The sequence below is a fragment of the Giraffa tippelskirchi genome, chromosome 1 (genome assembly GCF_054371585.1).
Source record: "Giraffa tippelskirchi isolate mGirTip1 chromosome 1, T2T-mGirTip1v1.2.pri, whole genome shotgun sequence".
Taxonomy (NCBI): domain Eukaryota; kingdom Metazoa; phylum Chordata; class Mammalia; order Artiodactyla; family Giraffidae; genus Giraffa; species Giraffa tippelskirchi.
The window spans coordinates 40,772,269-40,794,865 of record NC_137275.1 but is presented as its reverse complement, the minus strand read 5'-3'; the positions used below and the strand labels follow the sequence as shown (position 1 = coordinate 40,794,865).

Sequence of the window (22,597 nt, the reverse complement as noted above, 5' to 3'; positions counted from 1 at the left end):
GGAAAGAGGAAGGTAGGGGATTCAAAGAAGTTGCATGTGACTATGGTAGCAGAGATTGGAGTGATGTGAGTCTGTGAGCCAAGGATGGTGGGCAGCCTCTAGACGCTGCAAAGGGCAAGAAACATATTTTCTTTTTAAATTAATTTTTATTGGAGTATAGTTGTTTACAACACTGTGTTACTTTCTACTGTACAGCAAAATGAATCAGCCATATATATACATATATTCTCTCCCTTTTGGATTTCCTTCCCATTCAAGTCACCATAGTGCATTTAGCATAGCTCCCTGTGCTATACAGTATGTTCTCATCAGTTATCTCTTTTATATATGATATCAATAGTATATGTGTGCCAACCCCAATCTCCCAATTTCTCCCACTCGACCTTTCCCTCCTTGTTACCTATATATTTGCTTTCTATGTCTGTGTCTCTATTTCTGATTTGCAAATTAGGTCATCTATACCATTTTTCTAGATTAAGAAACATATTTTATTCTAGAGCCTCCTGACCACCCATTTTAATCTTCTGATTTCCAGAACTGTAAGGTAATAACTTTGAATTGTTCTAAGTCATTACATTTTTGGTCATTTGTTATAGCAGCAATAGGGGACTAATACAGCAAGTTTGAGGAGTGGAAACTGAAACTGTCAGTCGCTCAGTTGTGTCCAACTCTTTGCGACCCCATGGACTGCGGCCCACTAGGCTCCTCTGTCCATGCGATTCTCCAGGCAAGAATACTGGAGTGGGTTGCGATTTCCTTCTCCAGGGGATCTTCGGACCCAGGGATTGAACCCTGGTCTCCTGCATTGTAGGCAGATTCTTTACCGTTTGAGCCACCATGGAAGCTCTCCTGAGGAGTTGAGAAGTGGAGATCTGGATGATTCCCTAATACCACAAACCTAAAATTTTATTTTCTGAATTATCTGGGTGGCACAGTTAAATAAGATTTGACAGAGGGGGAGAATTACTTGGATATTAATTCATAACAGTAGTGCATTTAGTGGTTTGAAGGAAAAGAATGATGGCAGGAACCACAGTAACAGTAATGGGTGATGGTTACTGAGGCTTAATATGGGCTGAGTGCTGGGTCAGCCTCCTAATGTGCCTTCTGTCTCATTTCTTACAACAGCTCTATGAGATAATAATTACTCTCATTTTATAGAGGAGGAAACTGAGCCTGGGAGAGCCATTCAGGTGGTGAGGGAGCTGGTATTTGCACACCAGTATATCAGACTCTTAAGCACTACTTGCAATAACTTTTCTAGAGACTTCTTAATTCATTGAAGGAAAAGAACAAGTTGAATGTGAAGGCGTGTGTGACAGAAAGTGGAGGACAGGGCTCTCTCACACTGAGGAGGTGTGATGACTCTGCTTCCCCAGGAGGGAGGTGAGGGACAACGTCTCCTCTCCTTCTTGTCCTTCTGGCATTCTAACCAGCTGCTTTATAAAGTACTCACCATCAGAGGGCACCATCTCCCCCCCAACTATTTTTTTTTTTTTTTGCCAAGAGATACCTCTACTGAAAGCAAGCAAGTAATTTCACATTGCATAATGAATGTCTTTCTAACCAGAAGCAGCTACAAGGGTGCAGAGGTCCTGGGGCTTCAGTTTACTTAAGTGGGGAGGGGGTTTCAGTGAGTGAGATCTGGAGGCATTGAGATAAAAGGACAATAGTCTTACTGAGATATTGTTGGAATTAGCATAATCAAGTTTGGTATCAGTTAGACTGAAATAATTCAAAATGTTGTAGGGACCATTGTAAAATGGACACTTGTAATAATTCCTACTTCATAGGGTAGTTGTGAATTGAATTAATAAATGTAAAGTGCTTTGAATAGTGCTGTAAAAGTGTAGCTGTTACTCTACACCTGTTTCTGGCTGTTATTAATCCCACCATGGTTATCACCTCTGTTATGATAACAATACCCCATTGCTGTTACCACCACTACGATTACTATACCACTGCTACTATTGCTACCACTATCACAGCTACTTTTGTTTCTATTACCATTGAATACCCTTGCTATTAACACTATTATTTCAGATTCTACTATTGCTACTACAATAATTATTACTATCACTATCACTACCACTATTGTCAATATCCAGGCATGGCAAATGCTTCCATCATGATAAATATGCAACACTAACTTCTGTACCTTCAAAAAAGGGTGACTAGAGCAAATTCTCAGGTCCTCCTGGCTTTTTGCCTGGCAATACTTTCTTGTCTGGTTTATTTCTGGGGCTGTTGCCATCTTTTTGCTACTGCTCAGGCATGGACAAAGTGGCTATCACTGCCCTGAGCTCTCTGAGGTAGCAATTCTGCGTGCTTCACTAATCCTTGTCAGTGACAAATGCTCCTCAAATCCATCCCCAATGGCCCTTTGAAGTGGACAAACAACTCCGCAGCCATGAAATATCATGTTTTAAATAGAAGGCACTGTTTCAAATGTCATCAGCACCTCAGCCAGAGGGCTGCTGATCTCAGACGGATGCAGATAGTGTGGAGATAATAGGAACTAATCTGTATTGAGTGCTTATCGGATCTTATCAAGTGCTTTTTGAGGCACTAAACACAGAATGACTTCTTTCGCCCTCCACAACATTTTGTGAGGTGGTTCCTACTATTAATCACAAATAAGAACAAGTGAGAGCACTGAGGCACAAGGAAGTTGAAGCACTTGTTCAAGGTAACACAGTACGTGGGAGAGCTGGGTTTTGAACTCAGTCTAACTCCAGAAAAGATGCTGCTTGCCCCAGCAGACCCACGTGCTGCTTTTACTTACACAGCATTCTAGTCAAAGGAGATCAAGACCTGGTGAAGACAGGTGCCCATCATGAGTGCTCAAAAAGTCCCAGACCAGTGAATGAATGAATGAACAAGAGGAAAAGTGAAAGTATTGTAACACGTCATTTGTATGAGTGAAGAACAGGAGACATTATGAGTGTTACAAACCAAAGGGGTAACTACGTTATCTGCAGAAAAAGATTGGAAAGAGAGACAGAGGTCAAGAAGAAATTGACGAGGAGGTATTACTTTGAGATCTACCTTGCTGGAGATCTAGGCAATTTGTCACTAGGTTCTCAGCCTCTATGGATTTTCCTGGACTTCCCAGGGCTGTTGCTGTCTGCAAGTGGATGGCAGCTCAGTGGTGGGAGGACTTCTGGACACTTGACCTTCACCTCACATAGTATGGCACACAATATGGTACCATTCTCTACAAGTTGGCACCTTTCTTTCATGTGGAGAGTGATTTGTCTGCTTCTCTTAGGTATTAAGGGGCTTCCCAGGTGATGCTAGTGGTAAAGAACCTGCCTGCTAATACAGGAGATGTAAGAGATGTGGGTTCAATCCCTGGGTCAGAAAGATCCCCTGGAGAAGGAAATGGCAACCTACTCCAGTATTCTTGTTTGGAGAATCCCACAGACAGAGGAGCCTGGCAGGCTATAGTCCATAGGGTTGCACAGAGTCAGACACGACTGAAGCGACTTAGCACACATGCTTAGGTATTAGAAATTGTGTGCCATAACATTTTAGTGTTGAAAAACTCCTTGAAGGGTAACCCCTCTCATTTTCCTCATTTGGAAACTGAGTCCCATAGGCATCAAGTGACTTGATGAGGCCACAACACCAGCAAGGAGCAAATTCCCTGGCTTCTCCAGGCACTAAACCACATCTTTAATTATGGTTTATTCATTTGTTTGCCCTGATCTGGTGACAGTCCCTTGTGCTGACTTAAATGTCTTGGTGTTTCAGATAAAATGGTTGGCTTGAGCCAGGGCCTCAGGCACACTTTGCCTTCCAAAGCACTGGATACAACAAAGACCTAATTAGCTAATTAATCTACACTTCATTTCCTTGACACAAGGTCATACAACTTTCATCTTTAAGATGGACAAACTAAGGTAGTTTGCATTTTTCCTTCATTTAATATTTAGAACCTCTTTATAAGGGGAAACGGCCCCAAAGAATTCTATTTGCACTTATATTGATATCACTTAATTAAAAACATTTTTCAGCATTATAACAAATAGAATAACTACCTTAGCTATAATATATGTTCTTCTAGCAGCGAAATTTTGCCTCTTTACCTAGTTAACAAATATGAGCATCATAAGACTATAATAAATTATTTAGAAGGTATTTACTTTTAATTATTATTTTCTCAATAAATTCTAGAATTCAATTCCAAAGAAACTAAGATGACTTAGTTATATACAAATGTTTCACACTGGATGTATTTTGGCTTTCTGGAGGCGACCTCATTGCTTTATTAAAGATTTCTCTTGTCTTTAATAAGGAAGCATGGGAGAGACCACTGTGTCATTGAATCGCTCACTCTGTCCTGCCTAGCATGTTAACTTCTCTATAACTGTGCTTTCTCATAGTTCTTCCTCCTGAATAGGACATATTAAATCTCCTAATAATTACTCCTACCTGACATAAAAGGGTGATTAAAGTAACTCATGTCTAGAACCAATTTGATATATGCTAATACAAATTTCTTGTCAAATTTCAATGTGATCTGGGTGATTTAGATGTACACATATAGCCTATTATTGATTCTCCCTACTTTGATAATTCAACATTACTTGTCTTTGGATTTTCTCTAGCTCAAAAGGGAAAAAAATTGCCATTTTTATTCTTATTTTTACCGCACATTTTTATTTATAAATGACCATTCAGTAGTAGTATTTTCTGCAGTATTATACTCCAGGTGAGTAATCTAGTCCTAATAGCTTTCAGTTGTAGGCACACAATTTTGTTGGTTCAATGGCTTACACTTCAATGTGAACCCAAGATACTCTCTAGTTCCCTTATTTCTTTTACTTCTCTCTTCCATTATTCCATTATATGAGTCTTGTGGGATTAATATGAATTAGCACAGAAAGTGAAACTCAAGTGTTTGGTCTGAAGCCCCTTTCTTCCTTTGTGGAGCTCATAGCAAAGAAAAATGTAGCTGCAGGAATATCTCCTCCTTTTATTTGTGACCTAGCAAGGAGCCACCCTTATTTTTCCATTTTATAGATGGAGATATTAAGACAGAATCAGCTTGGGGACTTGCTTCAGGTTATAGAGTGAGTCAAGGTTGCAGTCAAGAAGAACAAAACATAGGAATAAAAGTTAGTTAAATAAAGAAACTCATTGCCCCATGCACATATTAGCTGGAAATGCCAGTGTAAAAGTCAAGGAGGGTTTAAGTAAAGTTGTGGATGACAGAGCCTTAATAGGAATTTAAGGACATTTAGGAGTTGCTTCTAGGCTTGTGAGGCTGTGATTATGGAGGAAGTTACCACTCTTTCCTACAAAATGTCTCTTGGTGCTATTGTCAGACACCTTGTCTAAACCAGTGTGGCAGTGCTTATTTTGTTATGTTTCCCCAAACCCCTTTTGGTGTTTTATCTACTGGAGCATTCATTTGAGACAAACAGCTTATGTACTCTTTCTAGCCAAGCAGAAATCAGAATGAATGAGAAAACCGCCTAAGAAAATCTGTCTTCCTGATTTCCCACATGAAGCTGGCTGGAGAGTTGCTGTTCCCCTGATAGAGCCTCCACAGTACTCGTCAACCGCCTGGCTTGTCGTGGCAATGCTAGCAGCTGCTGCTTCCACTTCTTCAAGATAAAGACTGCAGATAAGTGTATTCAAAAAGTGTGTTCATCCTCGTTCATCTTTCCAGCTGTTTTCCTGGAATTAGATTAAGGGTGTAAGTGAAATCTTTTCTGAACCTCATTGAAATCCAGACTTGCCTAGTCAGTGGCTTCATTTATTTTTATTATCTGTGTTCTTATTTGTATACTTTTCTTATTTTTATGAACATTTACTATATACTAGAAACTGTACAAAAAGCGTCATATACTTAATTCAGCCTGCTGTAATCACATACCACAGATTGGGTGGCTTAAACAGTGGAAATGTATTTCTTCCAGTCCTGAAAGGTGGGAGGTTCAAGATCAGGGTCCCAGCAGATTCGGTGTCTGGTGAAGGCTCTCCTCCTGGTTTTCAAATAGCTGCCTTCTCATTATATTCTCATGTGGTGGAGAGAGTGAGCTTAGCCTCTGTCTTTTCTTATAAGGACATTCATCTCATCATGGGAACTCTACTTTCATGACCTTCTCTAAACCTAATTACCTCCTAAAGGCCCCACCTCCTGATACCATCACACTGAGAATTAGGGTTTTGACATGAATTTTTTTGAGACACAAATGTGCAGTCTATAACACATATATGTCGTTTAATCTCAAAGTAGCCCTTCAAAGTGGGTGTTATTACCCTTAGTTTATTTATTAAGTAATATGTTGAGGTCACCCAGGTGGGTGGCATATTCAGGTCCGGTTGACTCCATGGCCTGTATTCTTAATTAGAGTGCTCTATGCCCCCAGCTGGGAACTTCGTTGTGTTGCAGAGTTGAGTCCCTCCAGATGTCCTTGTAGATGCAGCGCCTTGAAGATGTGTTACTACAGAGCCACTGGCACTTAGTTTCTGTGTATTTCCTAGGGACTGGTTGTAATGACTCAAGCTTTCTGTGAGCTCAAATTTCATTTGCCAGTTTGGCTTCAGTGAGAATTGATCTAGCCCCAGCCCTTCTGGTTTGCATGTGTCCGTGTGCGTGTGTGTGTGTGTGTATGTATGTATCTGTATGTATGTGTGTTTTCTTTGGCTTGAAGAGTCAGCAAATACTGATGATTAGAGTTTTTGCTGTTGCTGATTAGTCTCTAAGTGTTCATGTTCAACTCTTGTGACCCCATGGACTGTAGTTGCCAAGCTCCTTTTCCAAAAGATTTCCCAGGCAAGAATACTGGAGTGGGTTGCCATTTCCTTCCCCAAGGGATCTTCCCCACCCAGGGATTGAACCCGTGTCTCTTGCACTGGCAGGAAGTTTCTTTACTGCTGAGCCACCAGGGAAGCCCAATCAGAGTTCTTAGTGTTCCTTTATTCCAAGGTCAAGTTGAGTATGGTAGTTCTTCCAGAGATCCTTCCCTCTTAATTCAGCAAAGACAAGTGGGATATTTTAGCAGGACATAAATGGAAAACAATCAACACCAACCCCCAAATAACTACATACATGCACCCTAAAATATATGCAACATGGAGATGTGTTTTCAGAGTACAGATTAGCTAAAGCAGACTAAGCGGATAGTTTTTTGTTGGCATTGCTGAGACTTACTTCTGAGCTTTTAATTCTGCACGTGACCCCTATCACTATTCCCTTTGTGGTTAGGGTCTCCTTCATCTGTAGGCAAGTCTTTCCTGAATGCAGGAGGCTCTTCTCTCTGTGGTTTCACAGTCTCTTCCTGGAATGTAGGCTATCTATTGCTGTCTCCCCTTTCCTTGTTCATATACTCTTCATTTGTGGCTTTCAGTGACACTTAAGCTTTTTACTCTTTGGGGTTAGGGCAACGTCTGGGCTTGCTTTCCCTTAAGGTTCTGGAGCCTCTATAGTTGAAGGAACTTTCTTAGGAAGGTCGTCACTCCAGTTCAGCTTCCTGTTAGGGTAAAAAGCCTACTCTTCTTCCAGTCTCAAAACTTTGCATCCCTTGTTGGATTTCTTACTTTGTTTCTACTTCAGTCCTAAGGGATATCTACTGGGCTCATTTGCGGGGATGGGATTACTGAAAGGTCTGTACCATGTTACCAATCATTTCACTTTCCCAGTTACTACTGGGAATTCACCCCATCAGAGGGACAGGTAACAAGAGAAAAATGCCTCACATAGAGTGGCAATGATAAACATATGAGAGAAAGGGTATTATTCATTTTCTGTATGTCTTTCTCATATTATTACAAGACATAAAATAGGAACCTAGAATAATAATGAACTTTTTGGAAGGCATAGTTTTTTTCCCTTAGGCTGTCTTCCCATTCTGGGCCTCATTTTCACATTCATGGAAATCCCACAATGATAGATATTGGTTATGATGTTTGGGTTGCATTTAACAGAGATCAGCTCTGACTCTAAAGCAAAGAAGGGACATATGGAAAGCATAGTGAAGGTTGGGAGATCATATTTGGAAAATGAACGTGAACTAGAGAGTTGAGAAGCATGGGAATCTGGTCATATCATTATTGTGACATGTTGCTGCCATGAGTACATTTAACCAACCCTTTAGTTTTGCTTCACTTACTCGGAATTCAAGTGGGTGACAACATCTGACATGTTGAGCCTTGACTATTAGCTGGCACTGCCTACCAAGTGGATGGGGAGAGGAAGGATGGAGCCTCCATAGCTTCCTCTGTAGGAGCTTCTGGGAACTCTTTGAGAGAATGCTCAAGGAGGTGAGAGGTAGGTATTCCTCAAAATCAGGACAGGAAGGGGGCAGGTTGGATGCTATACTGCCATCAAAAAAAAAAAAGACAAAGGACTATAATGGGAGAAAAAAAAATCTGATGGTGAGTCCAGTATATTTTCTCAGTGCTGTTTTTTAAAAATCTCAATTAGTATTCTTAACACTGTTCTCAATTTCTATAGCCCTCCCTTTTGTTCTCTTTCTCAAACACATAGTTTTTAGGTTAGCAATTGCCTTAATACTGTCAACATTTTATACTGAGACCATACAGTAAGCTGCTAAAGTGTGTTGTTAGAATTGGCTTCACAAGATTGATGTCCTCTTCAGGCTGCAGACCATCTGATTACTAGATCTCCTTTGGGCAATGAGGCTGCCTCCTTTTTCTCCTCTCTCGACCATCAAGCTTGCACCACAGTAATAATATTTAATAAGAGTAGCAGTAAAACTATGTCATTGCTTCTCTGATGGTCAGAGTGGAATGCAGCTCCAGATAAAACTGGAGTGATAGTCATACAGATAATACAGTTGTTTTAGTTCTTTCACCTTGGGAAAGGATGAGGTAGCCTGAATGTTGATTGATGCTTGTCTCTCATAGCCTACTGGAATTATACATTAGGTGTTTGGGTGAAATTGTGGGGTGCATTTGATCATGTATTAAACATTTGCAGGCTATTTGCTTCTGTTTGTTCTGACTTGATCTTGAAAAACAGCTTTGCTAGTTCAGGATAAAGGAGATAAAACCTTTGTGTTTTTGCCTGCTCTGCCTGAATCAGGTGACTTTTTGTGAGGATATCCAAGCACTTTGCCTCATTCCTCTGCCTTCTTCACATGTCATCCCAGAATAAGTGAAGGATAATAAGAAGTTTCAGGGGAACCTCATTAATAAAATCTTCTACATACAGAAATCAGAATTCACCAAACAGAAAAAGTGTGAGGAGTTTATTTACATTAGGGAAATTTTTCTTTTTGGTTTTATGAAAGAACTCACATTAGGATTTCTTTAAATTGCAAAGTCCCTTGCTGGCTTAAGAATATGACTGAAACACTCTCAGAAATACATCTACTATGACAAGAAGCTATGTTTTATATCATCTAATTTTATAACTGAAAAACTAGGAATAATTCAGAAAAAAGGTATAGAAACTCTGTAGCTCTAGAAAGAGGATCTAAGATACCTGATTTTCTCTCCCTTACTCTCCTAAAAAGAGAATAGCTCTCACAGAAGTAAAAACTGAGACTCTTCTTTACAAAAACCCAGAAGATTCCTGCATTAAATCATGACATAATTATGAGATCATTCTACTATTAATAGTAACTTTTTTAAACTGTGTTGTGAATAAGATAGCATGTTGATGGTTTGAATTTTCTGCTTTGGAGAAAAGAATTTCAGCAAGTTTGACTTCTAAAAATAAGATACATTTCAAGAAAATACTGTCTTCAGAATCCTTAGTTTGTATTTTAGGGGAAGACATTTCATGGTAACATTTTTGGGTCTTACTTTCTTTACCCGCAAAATTTTTTTTTTTAAACATTGAGATATAATTGACATATAGTATTATACTAGCTTTAGGTGCACATCGTAATGATTCAATGTTTGTATATATTGTGATATGATCACCACAATGAGTCTAGCTAACATCCAAAAGGAAGGTCTTGAACTAGATAATCTCTGAGGACTTTTATAGCTCCCAAATTTGTTACTTAGTTCTTTATGAGTGTCATTAACCCTATAATTTTGAGATTCTATCCCCTTTCCTTTGAATAGTTCAAATCTTACAGTAAATCACTCATTGAACTATTCTATGCTTTATCTTCTCATTTAATAAATATACTTGTGTGTGCACACTCAGTTGCTCAGTCATGGCCAACTGTTTGTGACCTCATGAACTTCAGCCCACCAAGCTCCTCTGTCCATGGGATTTTCCAGGCAAGAATACTGCAGTGGGTTGTCCTGCCCTCCTCCAGGGGATCTTCCTGACCCAGGGATTGAATCTGTGTCTCCAGCATTGGCTGGTGGATTTCTTTTTTTTTTTTAACCACTGAGCCACCTGTGAAGTTACTCACTTAGTATTTTTAAAGCCTGGGTCCAGACTTGTTGGCAGTTAGAAGTCTGTAGAACAGTGCAAAAGAATGTTAGATACCCTTTTTATTCCAATGAGGAATAAAAGCTTAAAACATCTTAAATTGTTTCACAGTGGTGGTGCAAAAAGAATAAAAATGTAAGGGAAGAAAACTCACAGAGACAATGAGCAGAGATTCCCATCTGGTGAGGGTCTTAAAGCAGCTGCTGTGGTTCGACATTATTCTGAATGAACTCTGAGTCTGTTGGGTTATAGTAAGATTGCATGGACAAGCGGAATAACGAAACATGGACATAGAAGCAACAGCCTGAGGATACTGTTGCTCATGAAAGCCATGTATGTGATAGCTGATTCTGAATCCTGAAAATATTTTTTTAGCCAATTGGAGAGATGAATGTAGGAGTTTCCGCATAGCCTTGAGCAATGACTTCTGATACTTATTGCTTAGACTTAGGCCAAACTTCACAGGTTAAGGGCACAGTTCTTCACAAGACTTTCCTACTTCAGACACCAGTCACAGGCTGAGGGGTTCCCAGGCCATGCTTTTTATGACCAATTTGTTACAAATTTGCAGTGCCCACTAATTTGGATAATTTACTGTAATGACTCATAGAACTCAGAAAAGTGCTATATTTAAAACTACCAATTTATTATAACAAAAAGGATAAAAATCGGAACCAGCCAGAAAAGATGCATAGCATGAGGTTTCTGCTTCCCCTGAAGTCGGGATGCATCTTTCTCCCAGACTCATCAGTGTGTAACAATACACACAGGGTACTGCTAACCAGGGAAACTCACTGGAGCTTCTGTGTCTGGAGTTTTTATTGGGGCTTCCTCATGTGGACATGATTCACTGAATTATTGGTCAGAATGAAGAATTCAGCCTCTGGCTCTCTTTCCCAGAGAGCCAGATAGTTCAAAGCCCCAATCCTCTAATCAAATGGTTAGTATTTTAGGTGTAGCTGGCCCCCCTCCTGAGTCCTGTCATTAGCTTAAACTATATAGGGTTCCCCTTCAGTGATCTTGTTAGCATAAACTATCAGGACCCACTAAGAATAACAAAGACACTCCTATTACTCTGGAAACTCCAAGTATTTAGAGGAGTCCCTCTAGGAACTCAGGACAAAAACTACCCAAATTCTTTATTATATGGTGTGCTAAGTTGCTTCAGTCATGTCCGACTCTTTTGCAAACTTATGGACTGTAGCCCACCAGGCTCCTCTATCCGTGGGATTCTCCAGGCAAGAATCCTGGATGGGTTGCTATTTCTTATTCCAGGGGATCTTCCTGACCCAGGGATCAAGCTCAGGTCTCTTTCTTCTCCTGCATTGGCAGGGGGGTTCTTTACCACTAGTGCCACCTGGGAAGCCCTCTTTGCTATATAACACCTTGCTTTTGCTTTTGTTGGTTCTGCAGTCTTTGTAAGGAGTACAAATAGCTAGTTCTATCCATCTTTAACAGGGACTTTAGGACTGGATTGAGGTCTCTAACTGAGTTACAGACTGGGTAGCAGAATGGTTAACAGCAAGGACTGTTTTGGGTTGCTGCCCTTTGGACCTTGGCCCCATTGCTGCCTTTTGACCTTACACTGGCTCCTTCACAGTCTCCACCCATAGCCCCTGCCCTGGGCCACCCACAGGCCTATAAACTCGTGGCTGCATTTGCATAGGTCACTACCCAAACCAGAGCACAGGCGGTCCTGCCCCTGTACCTCCATAGGGCAAGAGGAGGATGCTTGGTGTCCCATACCCAAATTAGCTCTTGGGGTGAGCTGCAAGCACTGTGAACTGACTGGATTGCAGGTGGCTGGCAGAGTGGGAAATTGTCCGCAAGGCTTGGGGTGTGCCTGAGGTACATGAGCCATAATCCTTACTGACAAGTCCAGGACAAGGGACCTCTGATAACTGAGTATTTCTCATTCCGGCTCTCTCCAGCTCACCCCTACACAACTCCCACGAGATCCCGCGAGATCAGGCTGTGTCTGGCAAGAGTAGGCGGCAGTACTTTGACTCTTGTTTCCCCACCTTTACTTTATCCACTGCCATCTTCTTCCTGCTTCCATGTCTGGACTCAGCCATGCTTTCCATATCATCTCTTGTAGCCACAAATTATACCCTGGAGGCTCCATCATGCTCTGCTTCTCTTTGTGGGAAACCCCACATTTCACCTACTTAGACCAGGCCCCCAGAAGAAAGCATTCCTAATTGAGGGGCTTGTCGAAGAAGCCTGCCCCATCATAGTGTGCTGGCACTTGGGCTGGGTCAGAAAGAGAGCAGTGCTCTGTGGCTGTTCAGCAGTGGAGAGGCGCCAGGTATCGGTAGTGATGGTCTCCTGGGATGACTTGTGGGCCCTGGCTGCTGCCAGGCCCTGCTGGGACAGCTGACCCCTGCAACAAAGAAACGGTGTGTTTTGAGTTGCTGTGGCTTTGGACCTTGGCAGATGTGGGATTGGCACCCCAGGAGCCTGCCTATACCCTCTAAGAAAAAAAGGGAGCGTAGGTTGCTTGGTTTTATCTTGATCCCACTACTCACCAGCTTGATGATCTTGGGCAAGTTGCTTATCTTTTCTCAGCTTTAATTTCCTTATCTGTAAAATGGTAATTTATCACGATGCAATAAGTTAATGCTTGTCATGTGCTTAGCGTAGGGGTGGGCACATAGGAAAAGCTCAGGTTTGCCATTAATGATTACTTTTGGCATTTTGAGGGCCTCCCTGGAAGCTCAGTTGTAAAGAATCTGCCTATCAAGCAGGATATGCGGGTTTGATACCTGGGTTGGGAAGCTCCCCTGGAGAAGAAAATGGCAACCCACTCTGGTATTCTTAGGAAATCATGTGGACAGAGGAGCCTGATGGACTACAGTCCATGGGGTTGCAAAGAGTCAGACAAGACTGAGCATGCACATATAATCAACTGGGCTTTTGAATAACCATTGAATATTACTAAACTTTTTTTTTTAAGGTGGCACAACATAAATATTGCCAGATCAGTGGCAATATTTATCAGATTTTAAAAAATTGATCCCTTAAGAAAATCCTTCTCAAAATCCTGATCTATAAAGCTGATAAAAATCTATGTAAAGCTGAGCTCCTCTGCTTAAAAAGAGTCTGGCTCATCTAGCCATCCTTTTACCTTCCAGTTTTGAGTCGTGTTTGATGAAGTCGGCTTGAAAACCAGTCTACAGCACTGCCAGTAAGGCTCCCTTCCAGGCTTCTCCTAGCTACCTCCTGCAAGAGGGTTAATAGAAGCACCTCTTAACAGTGTCAAAGTCAGGCTATAATTTTCTTATTTCAGTTTCTCCATGAACAAAATGGAGAAGATAATGGCAGCTTTGTTGTGATAGTGAATTAGATAATGTCTGTGAACTATTTTGAGCTTTTGGGGATCAGCTTTAGGGACAAAGACCCTTGCTATCTCTAATTTCTAGCTTGCTTTTTAAATATGACATTCTAAACACACTACTTAAAAATGGGTCAAACCCTTATTTCTGTGTAATCTCAGGACAGAATGGAAGAAGTGACTCAACCATCCAGGAAAAAAAGTACTCTGGTTAATTGAGAAGAGATTTTGAATTAGAGTTATTCAGAAAATCTGTTGGGAAACCAGGAAAGAGAATATGTGGCAGCATCTACAGAAAGCTGTCTATGAAGCTGTAATATAATCTGTAATGTAGCCTTATAACATTGTAATATGCTGCATTTCTTATAATTTAATGTCCTTTCCTGAGGCCTGAGACAGACCCTTTCCATTGGCTCCCTGTTCCAGTCTGACTAGTTTCACAGCCAGGCCTGAAATAATCATTCTGCAGTGTGGAAATGGGAAGTGAGAAGGCAGTCGTGTTATCAGAATACATTCTGTTGTTAGTCTTGAGTTTAATCCTGTTTCCATCACACCAGAGGAAAGTCTATAGCTTATTTGAGCATTGGAAGAATGGAAATAATAACACCTATATCAAAGACTTGCTATAAAGATTATATGAGATAATACATAAAAAGCATAACACGTGATAGCATAGTAAGTAGTAGATAGCTATTTTAAACATCAGTATTTATTAAAATTTCTAAAAATCAAGTTATAATTGACATTAGTTTTAGGAATTCAGTGTAATGTTTCCATATTTATCTTTCATTTTGCATATATATGTTGCAAAGTAATTACCCCAATAAGTCCAGTTAACATCTATTACCATACATCATTACAAAAATTTTCCCCATCTGGTGAAAACTTTCAGGATCCTCTAGCCAGGTAACTTTCAAATATTCAATATAATAATAGTAGTATTAACTACAGTCACCATGCTGTATACTACAGTCTCATGACTTATACATTTTATAACTGAAAATGTGTACTTTTTATAACTGAAAATGTGTACTTTTTTATCCCTTTCATCCATTTCACTGACAACCCCCCCACCCCCTGTCCCACTTCAGGCAACCACCAATCTGTTCTCCGTATCAATGAGATTTTTTGTTGTTGTTGGTTTTGATTCCATATGTAAATGAGATTGTATGGTATTTATCTTTTTCTTTTTTTAAAAGTTTATTTATTTTAATTGGAGGCTAATTACTTTACAATATTGTAGTGGTTTTTGCGGTACATTGACATGAATCAGCCATGGGTGTACATGTGTTCCCCATCCTGAACCCCCCTCCCACCTTCCTCACCATCCCATCCCTCTGGGTCTTCCCCGTACACCAGCCTTGAGCACCCTGTCTCATGCATCGAACCTGGACTGGCGATCTCTTTCACATATGATAATATACATGTTTCAATGCTATTCTCTCAAATCATCCCACCCTCACCTTCTCCCACAGAGTCCAAAAGACTGTTCGATACATCTGTGTCTCTTTTGCTGTCTCGCATATAGGGTTATCATTACCATCTTTCTAAATTCCATATATATGTGTTAGTATACTGTATTGGTGTTTTTCTTTCTGACTTACTTCACCCTGTATAATAGGCTTCAGTTTCATCCACCTCATTAGAACTGATTCAAATGTATTCTTTTTAATGGCTGAGTAATATCCCATTGTGTATATGTACCACAGCTTTCTTATCCATTCATCTGCTGATGGACATATACGTTGCTTCCATGTCCTGGCTATTATAAATAGTGCTGTGATGAACATTGGGGTACACATGTCTCTTTCAATTCTGGTTTACTTGGTGTATATGCCCAGCGGTGGGATTGCTGGGTCATATGGCAGTTCTACTTCCAGTTTTTTAAGGAATCGCCACACTGTTCTCCATAGTGGCTGTACTAGTTTGCATTTCCACCAACAGTGTAAGAGGGTTCCCTTTTCGCAACACCCTCGCCAGCGTTTATTGTTTGTAGACTTTTGGATAGCAGCCCTTCTGACCAGCATGAGATGGTACCTCATTGTGGTTTTGATTTGCATTTCTCTGATAATGAGTGATGTTGAGCATCTTTTCATGTATTTGTTAGCCATCTGTATATCTTCTTTGGAGAAATGTCTGTTTAGTTCTTTGGCCCATTTTTTGATTAGGTCATTTATTTTTCTGGAATTGAGCTGCAGGAGTTGCTTGTATATTTTTGATATTAATTCTTTGTCAGTTGCTTCATTTGCTATTATTTTCTCCCATTCTGAAAGCTGTCTTTTCACCTTGCTTATAGTTTCCTTTATTTATCTTTTTATATCTGACTTATTTCATTCAGCATAGTATCCTCCAGGTTTTTTCATGTTGTCAGAAATGGCACAATTTCAGTTTTTTAATGACTGGATAATATTCCATCTCTCTCTCTCTCTCACACACACACACATATGCCACATCTATACACCTTTACCCATATATATGTATACACACATATATATTAATATACCACATTTTCTTTATCCATTCATCATCAATGGATATTTAGTTTTCTATGTCTTGGCTATTATAAATAATGCTACAGTGAACATGGAAGTGCATATGTCTTTTCAAATTAGTGTTTTCATATTCTTTGAATAAATACAGAAGTGGACTTGCTGGTCATAGGATAGTTCAATTTAAAATATTGAATCTCCATACTGCTTTTCATATTGGTTGCATCAATTTACATTCTCACCAGTGGTATGCAAGGGTTCCCTTTTCACCACATCCTCACCAGTGTTTGTTATTACTTGTCTGTGCTTAGTCACTCAGTCGTGACTGACTCTTTGTGACCCCATGGACTGTAGCCCACCAGGCTCCTCTGTCCATTGGGATTCTCCAGGCAAAAATACTGGAGTGGGTGTTACTGTCTGAGCCACTGTTTGCTTTTTTGGTAATAACCATTCTAACAGGTTGTAGCTCAAATGGTAAAGAATCTGCCTGCAATGCAGAAGACCAGAGTTTGATCCCTGGATCGGGAAGATCCTCTGGAGAAAGGAATGGAAATCCACTCCAGTATTCTTACCTGGAGAATCCCATGGACAGAGGAGCCTGGAGGGCTACAGTCTGTGGTGTTGCAAAGAGTTGGATACGACTGAGCAACTAACACAAACACACACGTGAGGTGATACTGCATTGTGGATTTTTTGTGTGTGTATGTGGGTGATTAATATACTAACTTTATTTGTTTAAACTTTTATTTAAAAATTGTTATTTTATATTGGAATATAGTTGGTTTACAATGTTGTGTTAGTTTCAGCAAAGTGATTTAGTTATACATATACATATATCTATTCTTTTTCAGACTCTTTTCCTATATAGGTTATTACAGAATATTGGGTAGAGTTCCCTGTGCTATACAGTAGCTCCTTGTTGATTATCTGTTTTATTATAGTAGTATGTATCTGTTAACCTCAAAGTCTTAATTTATTCCCCATTTATTCCTCAAAAAGTCCCATTTTCCCTTTAGTAACCAGAAGTTTTTGACATCTGTGAATCTGTTTCTGTTTTGTAAATAAGTTCATTTGTACCATGTTTTAGATTTCACATATAAGTGATATCTTATGATATTTGTCTTTCTCTGTGTGACTTACTTCACTTAATATGATCTTTAGGTCTATCCATGTTGCTGCTGCTGCTAAGTTGCTTCAGTCATTTCCAACTCTGTGCGACCCCATAGACGGCAGCCCACCAGGCTCCCCCGTCCCTGGGATTCTCCAGGCAAGAACACTGGAGTGGATTTCCATTTCCTTCTCCAGTGCATGAAAGTGAAAAGTGAAAGTGAAGCTGCTCAGTTGTGTCCAACTCAGTGACCCCATGGACTGCAGCCTACCAGGCCCCTCCGTCCATGGGATTTTCCAGGCAAGAGTGCTGGAGTGGGTTGCCATTGCCTTCTCTGCATGTTGCTGCAAATGGCATTATTTCATTCTTTTTTATGGCTGAGTAATATTCTGTTGTTTATATGTACCCCATCTTCTCTACCCATTCCTCTGTTGATGGACACTTAGCTTGCTTCCATGTCTTGGCTATTGTAAATAGTGCTGCGGTGAACATTGGGGTGCATGTATCTTTTTAAATTATAGCTTTCTCCAGACATATGTTCAGGAGTGGGATTGCTGGGTCATATGGTAACCTATTTCTACTTTTTTAAGGAAACTCCATACTGTTCTCCATAGTAATTGTACCAATTAGCATTCCTACTAACAGTGTAGAAATGTTCCCTTTTCTTTATACCCTCTCCAGCATTTATTGTTTATAGACTTTTGATGATGGGCATTCTGACTGATGTGAGGTGATACCTCATTGTAGTTTTGCTCATTGTGGTTTTTATTTGCATTTTCTCAATGATTGGTGATGTTGAGCATCTTTCCATGTACCAGTTTGCCATCTGTATGTCTTCTCTGGAAAACTGTCTATTCAGAATCTCTGCATATCTTTAAATTGGGTTTGTTTTTTTTTGCTATTGAGTTGAATGAATTCTTTATATATTTTGGGTATAATTCCTTATCAGTTATATTATTTGCAGATATTTTCTCCCATTCAGTAAATTGCCTTTTGATTTTGTTGATGGTTTCCTTTGCTGTGCAGAAGCTTTTAATTTTATATAGTCCCACTTGTTTATTTTTGCATTTGGTGTCAGATCCAAAAAGTCAACGCCAAGACTGATGTCAAGGAAATTATTGCCTCTGTTTTCTTCTAAAAGTTTATGGCTTCAGATCTTACATTCAAATCTTTAATCCATTTTCAGTTAATTTTTGTGTTTGATAAAAAATTTGTTGTTGTTCAGTTGTGTCCAACTCTTTGTGACCCCATGAAATGCAGCATGCCACAGTTTCCTATCCTTCACTATCTCCTGGAGTTTGCTCAAACTCTTGTCCACTGAGTCAGTGATGCTATCCTACCATCTCATCCTCTGCTGCCTTCTTCTCCTTTTGCCCTCAATCTTTCCCAGCATTAGGGTCTTTTCCAATGAGTTGGCTCTTTGCATCAGGTGGCTAAAAGATTGGAGCTTCAGCTTCAGCATCAGTCCTTCCAATAAATATTCAGGGTTGATTTCCTTTAGGATTGACAGGTTTGATCTCCTTCCAGTCCAAGGGACTCTCAAGAGTCTTCTCCAGCAGCACAGTTGGAAAGCATCAATTCTTTGCCACTCAGCCTTCACTATAGTCCAACTCTCACATCCATACATGACTACTGGGAAAACATGGTGTAAGATAGTGGTCTAATTTTGTTCTTTAATGTGTGGTTGTCTAGTTTCCCCAACATCATTTATTGAAAAGAACATTGTATGTTCTGGTTCCTTTGTTATAAATTAATTGACCATGTTTATGTATGGGTTTATTTCTGGGTTCTCTATGTAGTTTCACGGATCTATGAGTCTGCCAGTACCATATTGTTTTGATTGTTATAGCTTTGTTATATAGTTTGAAATCAGAGAATGTGCTGTCCAGTGTTATTAATTATAAATTTGTCATCATAATGCTAAATATCTATATCTATGGCCGGGGCCTAAAATTCCAAGTTCTAAAATCATAAAGATGAGGTGTAATACCCTTTTACAACTGAAAAACCTGAATCTGGGAGAGATTTTGATTTGCTCAAAGGTAATCTGGGAGTCCTTGTTATTTAAGTCTTCATTATCTGGGCCTTTGTAGTTATGAGCTTTCTTGCAGGAGACAGAGCTCCTTTTGCTCCCTTACAAATGAAGTGACTGCTTATAATATTAATCCCATTTCAATATCCTTGGGTAATATTAGCTTCTTTTCAAAAATTTTATTTTTATTTTTTAACACCAAAAACATTTTGTATTGGGGTATAGCTGATTAACAATGTTGTGATAGTTTCATGTGAACAGTGAAGGGACTCAGCCGTACATATAAATATATGTATTCTCCCCCAAACCCTCCTCCCATCCAGCTGCCAGATAGTGTTGAGCAGAGTTCCAAGTGCTATACAGTAGATTTTTGTTGGTTATTCATTTTAAATATAGCTGTGTGTACATGACCTTCCTTGGGTAATACTAGCTTCTATCTCTGCTCATCTTATTAACATCATTTTAAACTAGTCTCTTGTTGATTGCCTTAGGTTGTTAACTTCAGACAATATTGTATAAAAAAACCCAAATGGTTGCAGAGTAAAATTGCAAATCTCATAAAGAATGCAGGATTTCATGGAGGTGACAAAACCGATATTGGAGAATTGTTAAGTCAGCAAATATTTATTGGGCACCTCCCACGTAGCAGGTACTAGGTGTTGGAGACTAGCCCTGAATAAATCAGATAAAAATCCCAGCCTTCAGGGATCCAACATCCCAAATTTACACAGAACCAATGACATATAGACCTGACAGAATTGAACCAGGCTGCAATCAGAATAGAAAATCAACAAGGAAGACATGATAGATGGTTTTGGTAATTTAAAAACATGTTCACAAATTCTTTGACACACCTCTTAAAAAGGTAGATCCCAAATCGTCTCCCCTTGAAAATGGGCTGGCTTTAGAGGTTTATAAAACCTCTGGCCTAAGGAATATAGTGAGGCAGAAGAGATGCTGTGTCACTTCCCAGGCTAGGTTATGAAAAATGATATGGCTTCTGCCTTCTCTTAGGGACCTTGAGGTTTCATGTATATAATTCAGCTATCTGAAGCCACTGTGCTACAAAGACCATGTGGTGAGATCAGGGTGAGTGAGAAAAAACCTGAGGAGCCTTTGCTGTTTTGGCCTCCAGCTTAGTGTTTCCAGCCCAGGTGCCACACATATGAATGAGCAGGCTGGTAGATGCTCTCGGCCCCCAGATGGCTCCAGCTGACGACAGGTGAAGAGTGACAAGCTCTTTCCACTGAACTCTATGTAAATTGCCCATTTGTGAACAAGCTAGGTGTTGTTATCTTAAGGTACAAAGTTTTGGGGATAATTTGTTATGCAGACATAACAACTAAAACAGTGCCTCAAAAGAGACTGATATGAATATCAAAAGAAAATAGAGACCCACGAGATACCTGAAGAAACCTTTAATATTTTTGCAAAAATAGACCTCTTTATGATCATTCTTTATAGGTCAGAAAGGGAGTGACAGATCTGAAATTGACTAATCATTCAATTATTTGGGGGAAAAAATGAAAACTCTTCCACATTAAGACTTAAAATGTAAAAAAGAATTAAAAAAAGACTTAATATATAAAGATGTTTAGGAGCTTCATTGTGTTAAATATGATATGCACATAGTCTCTTAATACACTTTCATTTCTTTGTCTAATCAAACTCTCCCTGTCCACCTTGGTTTACTCTTCAAATTTGCCCTCCAGGTTAAGTGGTGTTACATTAATTGGTCTTTTTTCATTTCCCTGTTTTCTTGGGACATTCTGTAGCAGTGATAGGAAGGGAAGTGGGACTGATGAGCAATTTGACTTATTATGGTTGTTTTACAGTGGCTTTCTTCTGGTGAATTCTGGAGATAGTATGCAGCACTTTCTTAACTTCAACCTGAAGGATAAACATGGCATCACTGAAGAGGTGGAAGAGTACATGTAGGGTCATCATTGTATTTTAGGTGTTGTAAGGACACGTGATGGTCTTGTCAGAGGGTGCTATAAAGGTTCCTGTAGCAAAGATTCCCCATTTGGTTACCAAGGCCTTACCTTATATCAGGCTCTCATAATGCAATCCATGGTTCATTAGAACAAGCTTTCACTTTGAAAACCAAGATGTATGAATATCTCGAAGAGGGTGCCACACAGAGAATAAGAGGTCAACCATTTAAATTTTGGTAATGAACTGTTCAGACTTCTTGTTTTGCAATTGGGATCCCTTAGGATGAACCTGGTGTTTTCGTATTGATTGCCTTCTACGCTAAAGTAGTTAGGGAGAAGAGAGAATTTTTGCAGAATGTGGAATTTAGCAGAGGGAGAATGTGTTAGACTGGTTGTGTTCCCTTGCCTGTGGGCATGGTTTGCTCCTTGAAGGTTAGAACCGAGGGAATTCTCTATCTTTAAACATTTTCATTTAGGGCAATCAAACACCACAATTTGCAGTATTCAGCTTTAGGGAGTCTCATACTTCAGTAAAGGGGATGGTATTTTATTATCTCCTTGGGTTATTTTTGGAACTTTGAACAAAAAAATTACACTAACACTTACACCGACTGGATGACTATAATGGGGCAGAACAAACCACTCGAGTCTAGTTTCACTTAGGAAACTAATTTGTAGCAAGGATACTACTACAAGTAAGGTTTTGGATTTCTTAGAAGCCTCTTCTGTAAGTATACTGCACTTTGGTTTTATTGAGTGCACAGAGAGGAGAAGTGGTAAGTCAAAGTGATTGTTCCCGGCTCTAGCTAGAACTTTGTTTTCCAAACTCTAATTGGCAGCACAAAGCTGATCTATCCTCTATGAGATTTTTTCCTTTAAAAAAAATAAATCTACTTCTGTAAGTCTTGTCAAGGTGAATGTAGAGAGATCTGTGGATGTGCCTGAGTGTGGGCTCAACGGTGGCCATCCCAGCCATGGCTCTCTGTTAAAGACTTGTTGAGTCTCAGTTTCCATGTTTCTCAACTGGGAGTAAGTAATAACTTCCTTGCAGCTAGAATCAGAGGCTTACAAGAGGTGGCTTTGTAGTGGCCTCAGACATACCTGACATGTAGTAGGGGCTCTCTGAGTAGTAATTAGCAGTCTAAGTGCTCCTCTGAACCTTATCTTTATCACTGTATCAGGAGGTTGTGAGGATGAGATGTCTGTGACAGGGAAACTGCAATGCAAGGGACAAGTATAAGGCAAGTGGCTAGTTACTTCCATCTAGGAAGTAAGAAAAATATCAGCAATGGATATAAAGGGGCTTCCCTGGTGGCTCAGTGGTA

General features: G+C 39.8%; 1 protein-coding gene and 1 long non-coding RNA gene across 3 annotated transcripts in view; both read left to right on the top strand.

Annotated features, from left to right (window-relative positions):
- Positions 1–8,354, top strand: part of LOC145544918 (uncharacterized) — a 60,064-nt gene extending 51,710 nt beyond the window's left edge. Inside the window, exon 4 of the long non-coding RNA XR_014081724.1 lies at positions 5,451–8,354. This is a non-coding gene — a long non-coding RNA (uncharacterized LOC145544918). The remainder of the gene's footprint in view (positions 1–5,450) is intronic.
- Positions 1–22,597, top strand: part of LOC145544904 (uncharacterized) — a 216,956-nt gene that overhangs the window by 58,371 nt on the left and 135,988 nt on the right. The gene's annotated exons all lie outside the window — the stretch shown is intronic.